Source organism: Brachyhypopomus gauderio, unplaced genomic scaffold (genome assembly GCF_052324685.1).
Source record: "Brachyhypopomus gauderio isolate BG-103 unplaced genomic scaffold, BGAUD_0.2 sc44, whole genome shotgun sequence".
Lineage (NCBI taxonomy): Eukaryota > Metazoa > Chordata > Actinopteri > Gymnotiformes > Hypopomidae > Brachyhypopomus > Brachyhypopomus gauderio.
In genome coordinates, this window is record NW_027506870.1 from 2421180 (window position 1) to 2440671 (window position 19492).

The following is a 19492-nucleotide window of genomic DNA, read 5'->3' on the forward strand; positions in this document are numbered from 1 at the left end:
TTTATGTCTGTAAGAACAAAAAAGTTATTGTAATCAAAATCTTAACTTGTATTGTCTAATGTCCTTCGGCAATGCGTTTAGTTGTTTGGCACTGCTGGTTTAAACATGATTTTCAATGTCAGAAATGAATGGGTTTTTCATAGTATTAGCTTACATGTAGCAATAATCGTATTTTGATTGTTAGGTGTCCTCGTAATTCAGAGGATCCATTGATGTTCAGGAGAAAAATGTAGGGCTGTCCACTGTCGCCAATGCTCTTTGCGATGGCTATTGAGCCCCTTTCTATTGCACTCAGATCATCCACTTTGCTCTGTGGCATCAGAAGAGGAGACGCTGAATATCGCATCTCTCTATATGCAGATGACCTCTTACTGTATATCACAGATCTGGCTGCTAGTAACCCGACAATCATTTCTCTACTAACTCAATTTGGAACTTTCTCTGGATATAAATTAAATTTTCAAAAAAGCACGTTATCCTATTAACAATTTGGCCATGCAGGTTCAGCAGGAGTCTTTACCTTTTCCCATACATCGAGACGGTTTCTCATACTTAGGAATACACATTACCCGCACTTTCTCAGCTGTTTGAAGCCAATTATACACTCCAGTTATTTTAACCGAATGAAAGACGACTTTAACAGATGGAGTACTGTTCCTCTCACTATGGCTGGGAGAATACAGTCAGTAAAAATGACAGTATTACCTAGGTTTCTTTACTTGTTTCAGAGTCTACCAGTTTTTATACCCAAATCCTTCTTCTAACTGATGGATCAATGTTTATCCTCCTTTATTTGGAATGGGAAGTTGCCTAGAGTTAACAAACAGGTTCTTCGGAGACATCGTGAGGAGGGGGGGTTTGGTCTTCCTAGTTTCATTCACTACTATTGGGCGACCAATATCCAAAAAATACTTTACTGGCTTCATAAACTGGATACGGATTGGGTTCAACTGGAAATGAAATCTTGTCGTTCTTCATGCCTCCCAGCCTTAGTGTACTCTTCCCTGCCATTGAAGATTTCTCAGTTTACTTCAAACCCACTAGTACTTTCCACCCTAAAAATCTTCTATTAATTTTGCAATCATTACAACTTTACCACAGCTTCAGCTCAGGGCCCTATATACAAAAATCATCTGTTCCCTCCTTCTGATCAAGATCCAACATTTAGACAGTGGGGTCTAAGTGGTCTAATGTGTCTTGTGTATATGTGATCTATATACAGATGGGATATTTGACACTTTTGATAATTTAAAGAATAAATACAATCTCCCAAATAGCAACTTTTTAAAATACCTACAAATACGTGACTTTACAAAGAAAACGTTTAAATCTTTTCCTAATTTTTCAGCGATCTCAATGTGGGAACAGCTTACTTTTACATTTAAAAATAGGGGTCTTATCTCAACTTTATACTATCAATTAATATCATTGGAAAACCAGAATTCAGATAAGAGTAAGGCCAGATGGGAGGAAGAACTTGGCATACGTTTGGTACGTTCTCATCTGGATATGTGTTTGGCTCAGGGGGGACGTGGCGTAGTTTGTGTCTTGCGCCTCTCTCCCTGGAAGATGTTGAGGACGTGTTCTTATTTGGAACTTTGATCGCGGTGGCTCTGCTGATTGGATTAGGCGTTGCCCTGGTGTATCGGAAAACTGATAGAGTGGAGTCAGCTATTGAGCGTCCACGTCAAGTGCCCAACATGATTGATGCTGTGGGTAGAGCTGTTGGAACACAGACTGTGACTGTTGGAAAAAGCTTGGAGATGATCGTGGATGGTATCAATGCTCTACGTGCGAAGTTCGATCCCTGCAATTCATACGAGACAGCGTTAATCCGACGCAAGACCTTGAAGGGCCTGATGTACTGTCAGGGTTCGACCCTGGCACGTGCCTCCTGCTGCCACTAGGCGGAGCCCACGAGCTGGAACCAGGGGCAATCAAGCCCGATAGGTTGCACCTGTTCTACAGCCTATTTAAGACAAGCGACTTCAGCAACTCATTGCTGAAGTTGTTTGTTGTTCCATGCACACACAGCCTAAGCCAGTTTCTCTCGTCTCCTTACTACTCCTCGTTTCTCTAGTTCTCCTGTTTCTACCCTGAGTGTTCTCAGGTTGTTTTTGTTTCCTTCCGTCTTTTCCTCTTTGTTCTTAGTTGGTTTGTTCTCCAGTGTTCTGGTTAACAGACTGGCAGCTAACCAGATAGAAGCTATAGGTCTTGTTACCATAGCTTCCTCTTTTGTTTCTTTTTTTTTCCCTTCCTCTCTGACACGTCGAGTTTGTCTCCGTGTACTTTTCGTTTTTCCCGTTTTTCTTTTGTGGACGCGTTGTATTTCTTTCCGCGTGTTTTTTGTTTGTTTTACTTACCTGGTCTTTACACACGTCGAGCTTCTCCGTGTTGTCTTTCTGTTGTTTTCCTCTGGGGTTTTTGTTTTCATTTTTTCCCGCATTCGCGGAGGTTTCATTTGGCTGTTTTTTGCCGTTTGTTTTAACGGGTCGCGTTTGAGTCCTCACCACATTTAAACCAACGTGTCACCGCCGAGATCGGTGGCGAGGCGTATCATGTACTTAGGGCTCAACTTTTTAAAGTACCGCTGCAGGTTTAAGTCACGTGTGGATAACCACACCCTGAGACCAGAGTCGAGATAGCAGGCAGGGGTCATAACGGGCAGGCAATCCGGACATGAAACACGCACAGACATGACAAACAAAACCAGTAGGACTCACGGACAAGGCAGGAACACACAAAAGTCACGGGGAGAACAACGAGGCTTGTGGCAGGAATACGAGGAACATAAAACAGCGAACAGCAAGCACAAACCAACAGCATGAACAAAACAACCGATAACTAGACCTGGGAGACACAGGGACTAATATACACAGAACTAACTGGGAATTGTCGTGGAAATTTTCTAATAAATGGATGAGGACTCAGACGTGGTTAAAACGATTGATTGAATAAGACAAAAATCACGCAGACGTGAGAGTCTCATTCAAGCATGACACTCTGAAGGAAGAGGGCAGTCCTCTTCCCTTTTATACACAGTTCAACAGTTCTAACAGGCAAGTTATTATTAGCACAGCATGTACCAAAACACAGGCATCCAGCAGGCTACTTTTACCTAACGTGTGTGTATCTCCTAATATGGACTCTCCTAGAGTTAGTGGAAGAAACTGGTGTATCAATAGAATGCAAAGACAGCTGAATCCCAGGATAGTGGACTAGTGACACTCAGTTGACAAAGTACTCTGACCTTCTGCACTTTGCCTGACCTTGGCCATAGTATGGAACACATGAGCTAAACCTGGTTACACTGAATCACACCAAGTCAGTGTGTAGTCCTTCTGTTTAGCCAAAATGGACAAATACTAACTCATAAGTATTATAATAATCTCTAAACATAATCTAATCAATGATAATTAATCAATAATCAATTTCTGTCACAGAACAGGTGAGAACAATGATGACAGGGGCGTGGCAGACAATAGGGAATTACCAAAATAAACGAGCAGGGCGGGACAAACGGGCAAGGAACACAGACACGAGGGAACCCAGAGTGACAGCTACGAGAGGGGGCGTAGCCCTACGTGACACCCAGGTATAACAAATTACTGTGAAAAGCTACAATACTGAAACAGAGATCATGTGAGTATGTGAAGAAACACTGCTGTAGACCTGGATGATGAAATTTTCTACCTGGAGACTCTCAGTGACCTCAGGAAAAGGTAACACTGCTCTCAGGATTATGGGGTATACTATCATTGTTGTACATGACTGTGGATTTAGCTTTAAGTATGACACATGCTCAGACAGTGAGGTGGGTTGAGTTATGTGACTGTTTAATAATGGATAAATTAGTCCTGCAGGTGATGCTGGTGTGGCAGACTGACTGTTTGGCTGAAACGTATCTTTCTAAAAATGACTTGACCAGCAGATGGTGCCAGTCACAGAGGAGTTTGTAATAATGGTGACTTTATTCAGGTTCTTCAGTGTGTAGATCTGCTATTCAACACCAGACCTGGAGAGACATACCAGCACACACTGTACAGACTTGTACATCTGTATGAAGGTCATGAAGACAGAAATGAGAATCAAATAGAGTCCTACAGAGGGAGGACAGGCCTATTTAAAGAAGAGCTACAGAAAGGCAACACCTCACTAAAACTCTCAGCAGTTCAGCCTTCTGATAGTGGACTTTATAAGTGTTTAATCAAATCAGAATACTGGTATGATGACATCACTGTTCAAGTCACAGTTAATGGTGAGAACCATCACTGTTATTCATAATTCATTCATAGTTAATTCATTTATAATTTCATAGTTATATGAACCCTAAATGAGCCATTCAGACTAAAAAACAGCTGTTCAAAGTAGGATAATTAATGTCATATGTACCTTGATTTCACCCTTCGTACTGTCAGAAATCACATGATGACACTTTCACATGCTCTTTCTTATGGTCTATTGTTTTATTTTTAGCTGTTCCTTGTTAGATGGTAATGTCAGGAGCTAAAATTGTGTCACAGGCCCCAAGATTTGATGCAGCAATCCTCACATTATTGCTTTCTTTTAATATTGACAAGCAATATTATATGCATTTTGGTCAGACCAGCTAGAATTTCTTAATTGTCTCTGGAAACCAAACTGATGTATAATACACAAAAACCTTTTGCTTATTTATTGCACCAGACTTTAAAAATGTAGCAGTGTTTACTAACTTATTTAGCTCCTCAGATAGCTAGCTAAAACAATCCCGCACTTTCTGCCTTTCATTTGGTAGCTGTCACCTTTTTGAAGCTTCTTGTCTGTGAATCACATTCATCAGTGTCACATTCTTCATTCATAGTGTTTTCACTCTTTCTGTACTGTGCTTCTGTGAAATTAATATGCAAATAAAATCAATAGCACCACAGTTCTTAAGAACTATTGTAACTATTGTACCGTTGTGGAATAATACATAATTATTTTGTGTAGAGTTCTATTTTTCCTCTATTTTCTTTCCCAGTTAGCCATGTTCACCCAATGTAACTAGCTTGGAGCTGTTCATATAGCATACTCTCCCAACCTTCCATCTCCCAAATCCAGTGGCTGATGCTCAGGCCCGTTGACAGTCTTGCTGGGGCCCGGGACAAGAAAGTTTCATGTGCAACCAAGGATTCGTGTCTTGTCCTTCCAGCAACCCGAACGTCACAGCAACATTCAAATTCGTCAGGTAAATGTTCGGTGCTGGATCAAACCATTTTTCAGTGGGAGGCGGGGGTGTATGCACTTAATGGAAAATATGCAGATAGATAAAAAACATATATTTTAGCCATTTAGCTTATTTTGAGTACAGAATTTTATATTAATGAAAGATTTCAAGATTATATTAAAAATTATAGACTTTAAATAAAAAATAAATTGCTGGGGTCTTTGATGGGCCCTCCTGGCCCTGGGGCCCGGGACAACAGACCCGGTTGTCCCCCCCTGTCGACGGGGCTGCTGATGCTACAGCATTGGTCTATAAAGATAATAAAAATTGCAGTCACAGTTTTATATTTTAAGTGTTCTAGTGGCCATAGGTACCCACCCTTTAAGGTACTGTATAACCAGACGGAAAACTTGCTGTGGTGCAGTAAGGGACAGATCTGCTAATCTGGGAGAACAATGGAGAATACTGTATGCAAACTGTTTTGGCAAACTGTTTATGAGAAACAAACATCATTTATATTTATTGAAGGTGATTGTTCTTTTCTTATTTCAGTGCATTTAAAGGTAGTTGGTCCAGCTGCTCCTCTTGTTGCTGTAGCTGGTCAAGACCTGGTTCTACCCTGTTTTCTGTCACGGTACGGCGGCCCCCTACCGGTCTCCTCCGTCCACAGCGTCAGTTGTCGTTGTTGTTGTTGTTCTGTTGTGTTCCTCCCTCAGGTGGGCGGAGCCTGTGATCCGTCTCACCTGAGGGTCTATATATGTCTTGTCTTTGTACCAGTTGACCGCTGGTCATTGTATCTTTAATTCGGAGCATGTCACGGGTTTTTGGTTTGCGCACTTTCTCCATTAAATCATCCATTTTCCCTGAGACTTGGCGTGATCGCTTCCATTTTATTTCGCACTCCCTGCCTGTCACATTTTCTACATCCTAAAATCAATGCTGAAGACATTAGGGTAAAGTGGACCAGGCTGTTCCTCAGACAAACATTAGTGCATCTCTATGAAAATTATGAAGACAAAAATGAAGATCAGACAGAGTCCTACAGAGGGAGGACAGGCCTCTTTAAAGAAGAGCTACGGAAAGGCAACATCTCACTGAAACTCTCTGCAGTCCAACCTTCTGATGAGGGAGTTTACCAGTGTTTAATTCAGTCCATTGATTGGCACGATTACATCACTGTGTTTGTTGAAGTGAAAGGTAAGAGCAATCATAATTTTAGTTTATTATTCTTTTATTATTTATTAGCAACAAATGAATTAGCATTTTTTATTCCATCATTACTACCAATGATGACTGGGCCCACCGCAGGTTGATCAGGCCTGGGTGTGTGTCCCACTGTTAGCTGTGCCTATCACTCTAAACCAGGGGTCTCCAACCTTTTTGAAACTGGGAGCTACTTCTCTTGGATACCAATTATTGCGGAGGGCTACCAGATTAGTACCCATCATTCTAACGAAAAATTGTTGAGGGGGGGGGGGGGGTGGCGAACGAAAGTTGTGTGTGCGAGGCGTCAATTGCTACCAAAAACATGACGTGGCGACTCATGACGTGGGTGACCCCTGGTTTATTCAATATTGACGGCAGCCTAACGTTTTCATTGACAGCTAATTGAGCAATAGAACACCAGAGGGAGTGTGTTATCGTGAATATATGTACATGCCGTTACTTGACAAAGCGTCCGTGGAGTGATACAGAGAATGAGAATACCGTGCTGTTATCACACATATCTGCAGGGTTAGAACACTTCTCAACCAGTCGGATTGTGAACTAACTGTTGTATAATTGGCGAATAATCATTTAGTGTTAGAAGGGGAGGGACAACTGTGAATTTTGATTGGACATAAATTTAAGTAGATTTCTCGATGGGACCAATTAGGTTTACAAATTTATATGTAATTCATTGGCCCTTTGGCGAGCTACTCGGAAAGGGGTGGCGAGCTACTGGTAGCTTGCGAGACGTGTTGGAGACCCCTGCTCTAAACCCAAATTAGCTGACTTTACTAGAAAATTGCGTGGAAACCCGTTGCCTTCAATTACTTAAGTTTTTGCACAAAGAGAAACTAAAGAAGTTAAGTTGTATTAGCATAGACTCTTAAGTGGATGCAATGGACAAATCAAGTTTTCATTAGTGGTCTTTACTCTAGTTCACATACAATTATAACTAAAGAAGTTAAGTTGTATTAACATAAGTGGATGCAATGGACAAATAAATTTTTCTTTAGTGGTCTTTACTCTTGTTCAGGTTCAATTATAACAATATTTGTGGCGTGGTGTAGGAAGGAGAGGCAGCAAACAGATCCATTGCAACACAACATGGCTTTTCTTATTCAAATTGCCTCAGTAACCTAATCACGCAAGAGATCCACAATCACGCAGAACAGACTTCAGACACCAAACATGAGGAAATGGCAATAACACGACAACACTACACAAACATAGCATGGAATAATTCACACAGTACAACTACATAAACTGATGAAGGGGGACTTAAACCAGGTAACGCACATAATCAAGTACACAATCAATCAACACATGCATAGACATCACATTAACAGAGAACGATACCGGAGTCGCAGGGACTCATGGGAAGTAGCGCCGCCCCCCATTGGACCGATGCTTCAATAGAAAAAATATATAACATTAAATAGTTAAAATTAGCCATAAACTCCGAACCGTCAGAACACATATTTCAGCGCTACGGTTTTAGTTAAACTATGATCGGACAGGAATGCCAGGCATGTTCTAACGCTATATGAACCGATAAGAATATATTAACGTTAACTAAATAAGTTACATGCACTGAAAGCAGACAACGTTGCAAATACTCATTTGAAGAAACACTGATTTCAAAAGTCATACATTTGGGCTGCAGCGGGGTGATAACAAAAGTTTCTTCAAACAATATGCACAACCAGAACAACTCTTCATGTGCACTGTGCAGTGGTCAGATTCAAACAGGCCCCACCCCTACCAATCATAAACATCATTAACATATTCAGTTATCTTAACATGATCATTGCAATACCTATTTCAGCTCATTAATGATAACAACTAGTTTTATTTAGTAATGGAAATATTTTTTTACAAAACATGATTACTAAAAAACTTTATTGAAACAAAATCTGGATTTACAGTGTAGCAGCCCAGGTGGTAGCGAGCTAACTCAGTAAGCCGGGCTTTTTAAGACAAGCCTGGCTCATTTTGCTCAAATTTATTTCCACGAAAGAGGCTAGACTTAAGCCTCGCTCAGTTACTACAGCAACATATACGTTTGAACAAACCTGCTCTGTACCAGGCTAGAGTTGAGGCTTAGCTTAGCTGGACTGCTTCTATTGGCTGAGCAGCGTGATGTCAGTCTCGCCATCTGGGAAACTGAATTGAGGAACAAGGTTCCGCTGCAGTTCTATCCATTAAATTATCAAATCAAATCAAATCAAGGTTTATTTGTCACATACATGGTCATACACAGTACGACAGGCAGTGAAATGCTTTGGGACTACTCCACCTTAAATTAAACTACAATAAATGGACAAAATATAGAATATAGAAATATTTAAAAAACAAAATAATAATAATAATACAGTTAAAAAGAGCTATTTAGGTGAAATGACAAGGTTTCAAGGTTTAAAGTGGCAAGTTTAAGGTGATGAGGTGTGTGAAGTGACAGAAGTTGTGCGGCATACTTATAATGCCTCATAGATGTTATATAGCGCAAATCTATACACATACATAAATATCTACATAAGGACAGTATACAAGCATATACCTCTATACACATTACATATGCCTGCAACTATATATATATAGTTTGTGCATTTTATGCAATTGCATTAAAAACCATGTTCGTTGAGGATTCGAATAGCTTGTGGGAAAAAGCTTCCTGTCATCCTCTCTGTCCTTACTTACAAAAGTGTTTCCCAGAATGTAACAGGGAAAACAGATCCGTTACTGGGGTGACTGGGGTCCTTTACTATCTTCCTGGCTCTTGTCCAGCACCGTTTCCTGTATATGGACTGCAGGTCAGGAAGCTCCATCTGGATTGTGCGCTCACCCGAACGCACCACCCTCTGAAGAGCCTGCCTATCCTGCTTGGTGCAGTTTCCAAACCAGGTCGTGATGTTTCCCGTTATGATTGATTCAGTGGTGCAGGTGTAGAAGTTTCGGAGTACCTTAGTTGGTAGTTTGAAGTCCCGTAATCGTCTGAGATGATAGAGACGCTGACGGGCCTTCTTTGCCAGCATGTTAGTGTGACAAGACCATGACAGGTCCTCAGTGATGTGAACTCCGAGGTACTTGAAATTATCTACTCTTTGATAACGGGGTGATAGTTCCTCTCCTGTTTTATGCTGTAGTCCACTATCAGCTCCTTTGTCTTGCTGATGTTAAGGAAGAGATTGTTGTTCTTGCACCAGAATTCCAGGTAGTTAATCTCCTCTAGGTAGGCCCTCTCATCGTTGTTGGAGATCAGGCCCACAACGACAGTATCGTCAGCAAACTTGACAATGGTGGTAGAGCTTGAAGTGGTCACACAGTCATACGTGTACAGTGAGTACAGCAGGGGGCTCAGGACACAGCCCTAAGGGGCGCCAGTGCTAAGGTTGAGTGTAGGTGAGGTGTGATGACCTACCCGCACCGCTTGTGTTCTGTCTGTGAGGAAGCTATGGATCCAACGACACAAGGATGGATGAAGTCCCAGGTTCTCCAGCTTGATGGTGAGATTGGAGGGGATAATCATGTTAAATGCTGAGCTGTAGTCAACAAATAGCATTTTAACATAATTACCCCTCCCGGCGTCCAGGTGTGAAAGTGCAGTGTGGAGGAGGTATGTGATGGCGTTGTCTGTAGAGTGGTTTTGACGGTATGCAAACTGTAAGGGATCAATAGAATCCGGAAGTGATGAGGAGATGAGATCTCTGATGATCCTCTCAAAGCACAGTTCAAAGCGTTGCGGATGGTTTTATTTACCCAGGGCTTCTGATTGGGAAAAGTTTTCACTACGGTTTTCTCCATCGTATCGTCCACCAGTTTCCCAACAAATCCCACGACCTCTTCCGTAAACTCACTGACGTCATCAGCAGCGCTCTCTCTCAACATATCCCAGTCTGCGTTATACAGAGCATCCTGTAAGGCAGCCACTGATTGGTCCGTCCAGCGCGTCACCTCCCTCTGAACTGGTTGTTCCGTTTTCAGCCTCTGTTTATATTTAGGCAGGAGGAAGATGGTGGCATGATCAGACTTTCCCAGCGGTGGATGTGATTACGCCTTATAACTGTCCTTAAATAAAGTGTAACAGTGGTCCAGTGTCCGTATTCCTCTGATGGGACAGGTAATATGCTGATAAAAGTTCGATATTGTGCGCTTGGGGTTAGCATTATTGAAATCTCCAACCACAATAAGCGCAGCGTCCCGGGGGGTATTCCAAGAAGCGGGTTAAGTGAGAAAACCGGGTAAGTTAACTCAGAACTCACGGAAACTCGAGGTTTTCCGTTCCAGAAACCAAGCTTAAAGAGAACCTGAGACAGTTACTATAGCAACTTATGCTCTGAAGCTAACCTGCTCGCTGGCAGGTTAACTTGGACCTGAACCAGAGTTACAAACACGTGTCCTCATCATGACGTGTCCTTTCCTCGAGGATCATGTGGATATTGAAGCTCAGTTTATTCGCCGAGCTCTTCGTCGGGAACGCCTTATAAAACCCCGAATAGACATAGGCCTACTATCATTTTCGGATTATTTTTTAATGAACGTTATCATTTTTCAGCACAATCCATTACTTACATCAATAACATTATTAAGCGTCACATTTCAAATATTACACATCGTGGATCGTTTTTTGCTAGTGGAAGTTTTCTTTATAGTGTAGGAGATGCGGAATCTGTCAGCAAAGCTACTGTATGTTGGTCTGTCCGAAAACTATGTCTGGCAAAAAAATGACTAGTGCCCAGTTTTGTGGTGTTTCCTGGGCTTAAGCCAGTTATGGACATCAAAGAGGAATTCCACAGCATCGTTGGTTTGTCTTTAATTCACACGGACAATAAAGAAATTAAGCAAAGGAGAAGCAATATATAACAAACTTTATTTCATTTACATTTTAAGGATTTCCTAGAGTGATTGGCTGCATTGATGGAACCTACATATTTATTTATTTATTTATTAGATTTATTCATTTCATTATAAACAAATTAAAACTTATGCACAAAAGAAGAAAGTATACAATTCACAAATAAAATGAAAGGCAGCAGAAAGAAGAAAATACATTTTTAACATCACTATTCAAGTTATTCCATAATCTTATTCCTTGTATTACAGTACACCGCTCCTTTAAACTAGTTCCAAATTTAGGTTTTTCAAACATTTCTATCCCTTTTAGGTTATAACAGCTCTTTCTCTTTACAAATTTTAATTGGATGTTTGATGGTAATATGGTTTTATGTGCTTTATACATTAACAATAAAATATTCAAATCAACCAAATCATTTAACTTCAATAATTTTAAATGATAAAACAGTGTATTTGATGGGTGACTGTAATGTTTTTTGGTGATTATTCGTACAGCCCTTTTCTGTATGTCACGTTGAGGACCCCGGCCCCTCCCTTTTGGGCGTGTGTCAACGTAGTCCACGTGCTTTGTCTGCGTCAGTGTATATACGTGGGTAGGGTTTTGTTGTGTGATTAATAAGTCTCACCTGTGAATCGTCTCGTGATCACGTGGGGCTAATGTGGTTTGTCTATTTAATGTGCGCTCGCGCAGTGTCCTGTGCTCGTCGTTGTCTATAGTCTGCACGTTGTGTGCCTGTGAATGTTTTCTGTGCGCCGTTGCGCAATATTCGTAATAAAAACCGTGTCGTTTGGATCGGAGACCTGGACTCGTGTCTCGTCCTTGCTCCAGCACCCCACCGTCACAGAACGACGAGCTGACCTGAGACACCCGAAGATGCCAGGGTACGCTACCCGGCCTAAGAAGGCGTTACGCTCCAGCAAGAGGCATCACCGCTCTTCCTCTTCTCCCCCGCGCCGCATAACCCCGCCGACTCGCGATCAGCTACTGTCAGACCCGGTATGCGCCCTCCAGCTGACCTCAGCCCAGAAGGTTGAGGACAGAGACCCAGAGTTGGCGGAGCTCTTCCGCCAGGGAGCGGTCAGGATTTGGAGGGAGCGACACTCCCCTCCATCCCGCGCCCTCGCGCCGACGGAGAGAAATCCCGGGGAGATCTGCGTCGCTGACTCGACCCCGGAGGCGGAGTTTGGGGAGGGGGACTCCGAGGAGGAGGAGGAGCAGGACGAAGAGGAGGAGTCATACCCTCCGTCCCTGTGCGATGCCTCCACCGTAGACTACGGTGGGGAGGGGGAGGAGGCCTACGCTCCCTCGTTGGACGACGCGTCCACGATAGACTACGGGGGGGAGGAAGAGGAGGAGTCAGAGGAAGAGGACTACCTCCCTCCGCCCGTAGGTCCCTCTTCCGTCGTAGAGGAGGGGGAGGAGGACGACGACGAGGACTACCCGCCGTCTGAGTGCTCTGCACACCCCACTGACTACGGAGAGGAGGAGGAGGGGTATGAGGAGGACGATCGTCCTCTGTCCGTGCACTCGGGTGTTTCCGAGTGCACGGACAGCGACATATATTCCGAGGAGGAGGTCAGTCCACCCCCCTCTGAGTGTTCGGTTGGGACGGTAAAGGGAGGGTGGAGTACACCCTCCGGTCGCTCCGGAGGAGAAAACATGGACTGCTCTCGGGGTGGCAGCCCGGAGCAGCCCATGAGTTGGAGTCGGGGCAGCGAGGCGGAAGAGATGGAGGTGGAAGAGCCCACAGCCGACTCCGGAGAGCGGTGGCGAGGCGAGAGGGACGTCCCCTACGACCAGCTGGGGGGAGAGTCCGCCCGCCGCGCTGCTCCGGGCACGTCCGCCCGCCGCGCTGCTCCGGGCACGTCCGCCAGCCGCGCTGCGCCCGGTGGAGGGTATGCAGCGGGAGCAGGAGGAACACCGCCCACCGCAGCGCCTGCCGCGCCAGTAGCTCCCGGTCTTTCTCCCCTACTCGCCCTTCTCCTGGCGCGCAGCCTGGTACCTATGTCGTGTGTGTGTGTTCCCGTGTTTGTCAGTCTTCCCCTTTGTTTACCAAACCCGTTTTTCCCTCTTGTGCCACTGTGTGTGAACGTGCCTGTGTGTGTGTTTGTGAACGTTCCGTTTAATGTGTCTTCCGTCTTTTCCCCCGTCTTCCCAGGGAGGGTGTTCTAGGCGGTCCGTGGCGGACGCTTCACCAAGGGCGGTCACCTCCCAGACGCAGGACTGAGCGCGTCGGATCCGCCCATCGTCGTGGGATCGGGGCACTCGGTCCTGTTGGCACCCCGGGACGGGTAGTGCCCTTGGAGGGGGCGTCTGTCACGTTGAGGACCCCGGCCCCTCCCTTTTGGGCGTGTGTCAACGTAGTCCACGTGCTTTGTCTGCGTCAGTGTATATACGTGGGTAGGGTTTTGTTGTGTGATTAATAAGTCTCACCTGTGAATCGTCTCGTGATCACGTGGGGCTAATGTGGTTTGTCTATTTAATGTGCGCTCGCGCAGTGTCCTGTGCTCGTCGTTGTCTATAGTCTGCACGTTGTGTGCCTGTGAATGTTTTCTGTGCGCCGTTGCGCAATATTCGTAATAAAAACCGTGTCGTTTGGATCGGAGACCTGGACTCGTGTCTCGTCCTTGCTCCAGCACCCCACCGTCACACTGTAAAGTTATAATAGGATTGATAATTGTTTTGCATGCTTTACCCCAGACTTCAATACAATAGTTCAGGTGTGGAGCAATTATTGCATTATACAGCATATACAGAGCTTTATCATTAAATAAATCCCTTACTTTGTACATCAGTGAAATAGATTTGGCAATTTTTGTATGATTTATGTGTGGTATCCATGTCAGCTTTTCATCAATGATGACACCCAAAAACTTTACCTCACTGACTCTACGTACCTCAACACTATCAACTCTAAATGGAATATCTATAGTTTTCTTTCTATTACTGAAAATCATATAATTTGTTTTATCCAGATTCAATGATAATTTATTAAGTTGAAACCAAGTTTGTATTTTTACAAATTCTTTCTGTGTCATATCCAGCATGCGTTCTATATCATTCTCCGAACAAAAAAATGTGGTATCATCTGCAAATAATATACATGTGAACAGTCTTGATACATTGATACATATTAGGCTGACATTCTATTCCTATTACTTCCGATATTGTTTTATACACTTCAAACCAAAATGATTTCAAGGATGGACATGACCAAAACATGTGTTAATGTTCCAGGGGCACCATGAAATATACTACAATTTTTATCCACATTATCAAATATCTTTGCTAGTCTAGTTTTAGAGTAATGCATCCTGTGTAAAATTTTAAACTGAATTAAGGCTAAACGTGCACAGGATGTAGTCCCATTCACCCTACGCACAGCCTCCTCCCATATACTATCTGGAATTGCCTCTCCCATTTCATTATCCCACTTATCTTTCAATTTCCCATCAATATTCTCCCCTTGTGAGGTGATTATGGAATGAATTCTAGAAATGAGGCCCTGCATATTAGGAGACAGTGCAAACATATCATCCAAATGGAAAATTTGGTGTATTGGTAGAAATAAAGTAGGATTTTGCTGAGGCTTCCTGGATTATGTTGATTCCACTAATTTTACCTGGATTGCACTAATTAGAAAATCTAGTAAGCTTGAGCAAAATCCTGGTGAGGACTTTTACTTTCTGAACCTGGAATTGACACCTCTGCCCAGAAAACAGTCAAGTTTGGTGGTGGAAAGTTCATGGTCTGGGGTTACATTCATTCGTACATTCATTCGTTCTGGGGTGTGCGAAACATTTGCAAGGTGGAAGGCAATATCAATAGCCTAAAATATCAAGAAGTATTAGCTACGTTTTACATTCCCAATCATAAAAGGGGTCACATTTTGCAGCAGGATGGTGTTCCATCTCATACATCCATCTCTACATCAAAGTTCCTCAAGGCGAAGAAGATCAAGGTCAAGTCAAGTCAAGTTCCTTTTATTTGTCTCCCAGGGGAGAAATTTTACAACACAAGACATAAATGGACAACACCATGTGAACAAATAACGTATCATGAAAGTGCATTAAGTGCGTTACAATTGTGTGCCTGTTACGGTGGGTCATCCCAGACGCCGCCAGAGGGCGCGTTCGGTCATTCCTTCCTCCACAAACATGCCCACACCAGCGTTGCGCACACCCTCTCACTCCCGGTCACTCCCTCACTCTCAATCGCCCGAGTAGCCTACTGACACCTATGCCTGTCGCAATAATTACATTATCGACTTATCGTACGATAATTTTTTTAACCGCGATCATTTTTGCTGATGTCGATAATTGACCATTGGGTTTCCGCTCAAATTTGTTTACATGAGAATAAACCGCAACTACGTTAGATTTCAATAACGTCAATAACAGTGCCTCCACGCACACAGGTGGAGATGTGTTAGCTCGTGAACGTATTTGAGGCTAATAGGACTCGAAATAATTCGCTTTTTATCACATTATTTAATGGTTGTTTATTATAGTGACCGTAGCGCGCGACTCCGCGAACGGTGAAAGCGTTGTTGTTCGAAACGATATGTGGTAGTATAAAGGAAATCCCCTCAAAAACAGTGGAAGGAACATTTACCTGACAAATTTTAATGTTGCTTTGTGTTTCAGGTTTGAAAAGTGCTGGAATTTAGGCGAAAATACTTGAAATTGTAACTACTTCGTTTCACAATAAATATCTGACTGACTGAACAGTTAATAAATACGAGCCTCTTGTAATTCCAGGATGAAACATGAGAGAACGTGAAGACCTTCTAAGATTGGGCGTTTTGAAAATAAACAACCCTTAAATGATGTGATAAAAAGCGAATTATTTTGAGTATATGTATAAATATTTAACTTAATTAAGTTTAACGTGCTGGGAAATATTGAAATGGACCTTTAAAGTGACGTACAAATGCTTTATGAATTAAACTCCGCATAGCCCGAATATGAACTCCGCAAACATGACTTTGTTCATTGCGCTGCGGCGCGTGAGCGCGAAGTTACAAAATTTGAGAGGTGCACGACCTCGCGAATCGACAGTGCGCGAGGCCACCGCGATTACGTAATTTTCGCCGCGCAGACCCTCGCTAGGCTCGCGATGCGTCAAGTTTAAACCAGGCTTAAACCAGACTTAACTCGCTATATAGCCAAAGAGATGCTGCCGTTAAATACAGTCAGAAAACATTTATAAACATGCTGCAAAGATTTAACAAGCAGTATGAACTGCCAAAGAAAACCTATATCTCCCAAACTGCCATTCCAACCTTATATAATGAAGTCACGTGTTCTGAAGGAGATTAAAAACATCTCATTTTACTCTGCCACTACAGATATGTGGTCAAGCTCAAATATGACCCCATACATGAGCTTTACAATACATTACTGCCAACTGGTGTAATTGTATTATTATGCTACTATATTATTATTGTGGCACATTGTCTTAAAGCTCCTTTGGGGAGCCCAGAAGCAAGAAAAAATTTTATAATGGCACTTTAAAATGACAATATTATCGTTTATCGCAATAATTTCTGGGACAATATATCGTTCTGAAAATTTTGTTATCGTGACAGGCCTACTGACACCTGCTGCTAATCAGACTCGGGCTCTTTATATTCCTCCAGGTCGTGCCGTCCAGTGCTGCGCATACAACCTGTACCCCTCGCCTCGCTCTGTGGGAGAAGTCTGCTGCACTGGTCCGGCTCTACGACAAGCCCTACTTACTGCCTTTAGTTTACTTTGAAGTACCTGCTGTTTTTCTTCTGCCAAGTGGCCTGAGTTTTTATGTTTATTGTCATGGACAATAAAGCCTTCAGCGCTCAGCCTCTGCCTCCTGCTGCCTCCATACCCGCGTCACAGTGCCATTGCAAAAAACCAGACACACAGTCAAACAGTCAAATACAGTCAAACCTTGGTCTTATTTAGCATCTTGATTGACAGTGGTACAAAAGAATATTTGTACCTATTATGCCTACTTAACAGAACCCTTTATCTCCTACCTGAATTCATGAGCTGGTACTCAGAAGACAGCACATGTGTATTATCTAATACAGTGTTCATTGCCTGTCTATATAATTCCTGCTCCAACAGCTCCTGCGGGCTAGAAAGGGTAGGAATGCCCATAATTTTACCTGCTGTCTTGACCAGACTGAGTATTTGAGTTTTTGATTTAACCGTTATATTGCCAAACCATCCAGTAATACCATATCTAAGGATGGACTCAACAGCAGCTTTGTAGAAAATCTGCATAATATTTTTAGACACAAATAGTCTTAATCGACGCAGAAAATAAAGACATTGATTAATTCTGGAACAAACGCTAGCCACCTGTGTTCTCCACCAGCAATGCCTTGTCTCACAGAACAATAGTAACTCTCTTGGCACATTGTCCAGCAAGCTGATTGGCGGTGAGCCGTAGTTGGAGCAACTCTGTTGAGCTGTAGGTTTGCTGGCCCTTGCTCGCAGTCTCGACGGCACCGCCCCGAGTAGTCCAGTGAGACAGCACTAGCCATGCTAATGCTACAAACAGGATCCTGTTCCGTTTTCCTTCTCCCATCCACCATTCAGATTTAAAGCACCCAGCAGTGCATAAAAAATCCAACGCTCTAACAGCCCAACATGGGGCATGAAAAAACATTTCTCGATAGTACTGCTGGCTAGCATGCTATCAGCGGTGATTAGCTTGATTCGGAGCTGCGGTGTTTGTGTAAATTTACTCATGTTCAAATTTGAAAGGGCTTCCATATGGGAAGATACAACTCTCAGAGTCCTCCTCAAACCGAACCAGTGTGCATGTCCGCGCAGCGCGGACGGTTACTTGTGCAATACGACTGGACCTACAGAACAGACATTCATACAGTGCCATTCATTCAGTAGTATTGTAATAGTGCATATATATCTGTGTGAATGGCTGAAACACAGTCACTGATGTAAACTATGGACCCGCTCTGCGCGGCCCACTGATCAGCTGATGTGCGCCGTGTTGTCAGTCAGTATGTATGTCCAGACACAGTGTAGTGCGCAGGTAACCAGTCCGTGCTGCGCGGATCTGCACACTGTTCAGTTTGAGGAGGACTGAGAGGTTTATCTTCCCGTATGGAAGCCCTTTGTGCCGCATCACGCAATGCGGTTACCACTTCTGGTGTAATGTTCTGACGATTTCAGTGTGAATCTGAACATGAAGTATGATTACACATACAAACTGCACCTCCGAATCAGGCCAGTCACAGCTGATAGCACGCTAGCCAACAGTACTATGAAGAAATTTTCCCTGAATTACGAGATGCCTCACTCATAACGAGCAGACTGCAGGGTTGCCAACTTTTGACGTTCGCTTGGAGTGAGATTTTAACCTGGAGCCGGTGGCGAGTGTATTTTGTTGAGCGGGGGGGGGGGGGGGGGCGAACGTAAAATGGACACAGATTCAGTGTTATATCGCCGGTGGATGGCGCCAGAGCTAGCGAACTAGTAACGTATTGAATCATATATGTGGATCTGAGGTAAATAAACTGGATTTTTTTTTTCGGCGTGAGATATCGGAAGTGTGGCGTGAGAGCGTCTGAAAACGGTCAAATGCGTGTGTCTCACGCTCAATGCGTGAGAGTTGGCAACCCTGAGACTGCCGCCATTCCCAGTTCACAAACTGAAAGCACAAAATGGCGCGAGTGCGGCGATGACGTCAGATTTCATTCCATATATTCAGACTTTCACCACTTGAAAGTCTGAATATATGGAATGAAAGTCTGAATATATGGAATGAAAGTCTGAATATATTGAATGAAAACCTGAATACATAGAATGAAAGTTTGAATATATGGAATGAAAATCTGAATATATGGAATGAAAGTTTGAATATATGGAATGAAAATCTGAATATATGGAATGAAAACCTGAATATATGGAATGAAAGTCTGAATATATGGAATGAAAACCTGAATATATGGAATGAAAACCTGAATATATGGAATGAAAATCTGAATATATTGAATGAAAGTCTGAATATATGGAATGAAAACCTGAATATATGGAATGAAAGTCTGAATATATGGAATGAAAACCTGAATATATGGAATGAAAACCTGAATATATGGAATGAAAGTCTGAATATATGGAAAGGAAACCTGAATATATGGAATGAAAGTCTGAATATATGGAATGAAAACCTGAATATATGGAATGAAAATCTGAATATATGGAATGAAACCTGACGTCTTCGACGCACTCGCA

General features: G+C 43.0%; 1 protein-coding gene across 1 annotated transcript in view; it reads left to right on the forward strand.

Annotated features, from left to right (window-relative positions):
* The window catches only part of LOC143486076 (NACHT, LRR and PYD domains-containing protein 3-like), a 322134-nt gene that overhangs the window by 259715 nt on the left and 42927 nt on the right, over window positions 1-19492 (forward strand). The window lies entirely within an intron of this gene.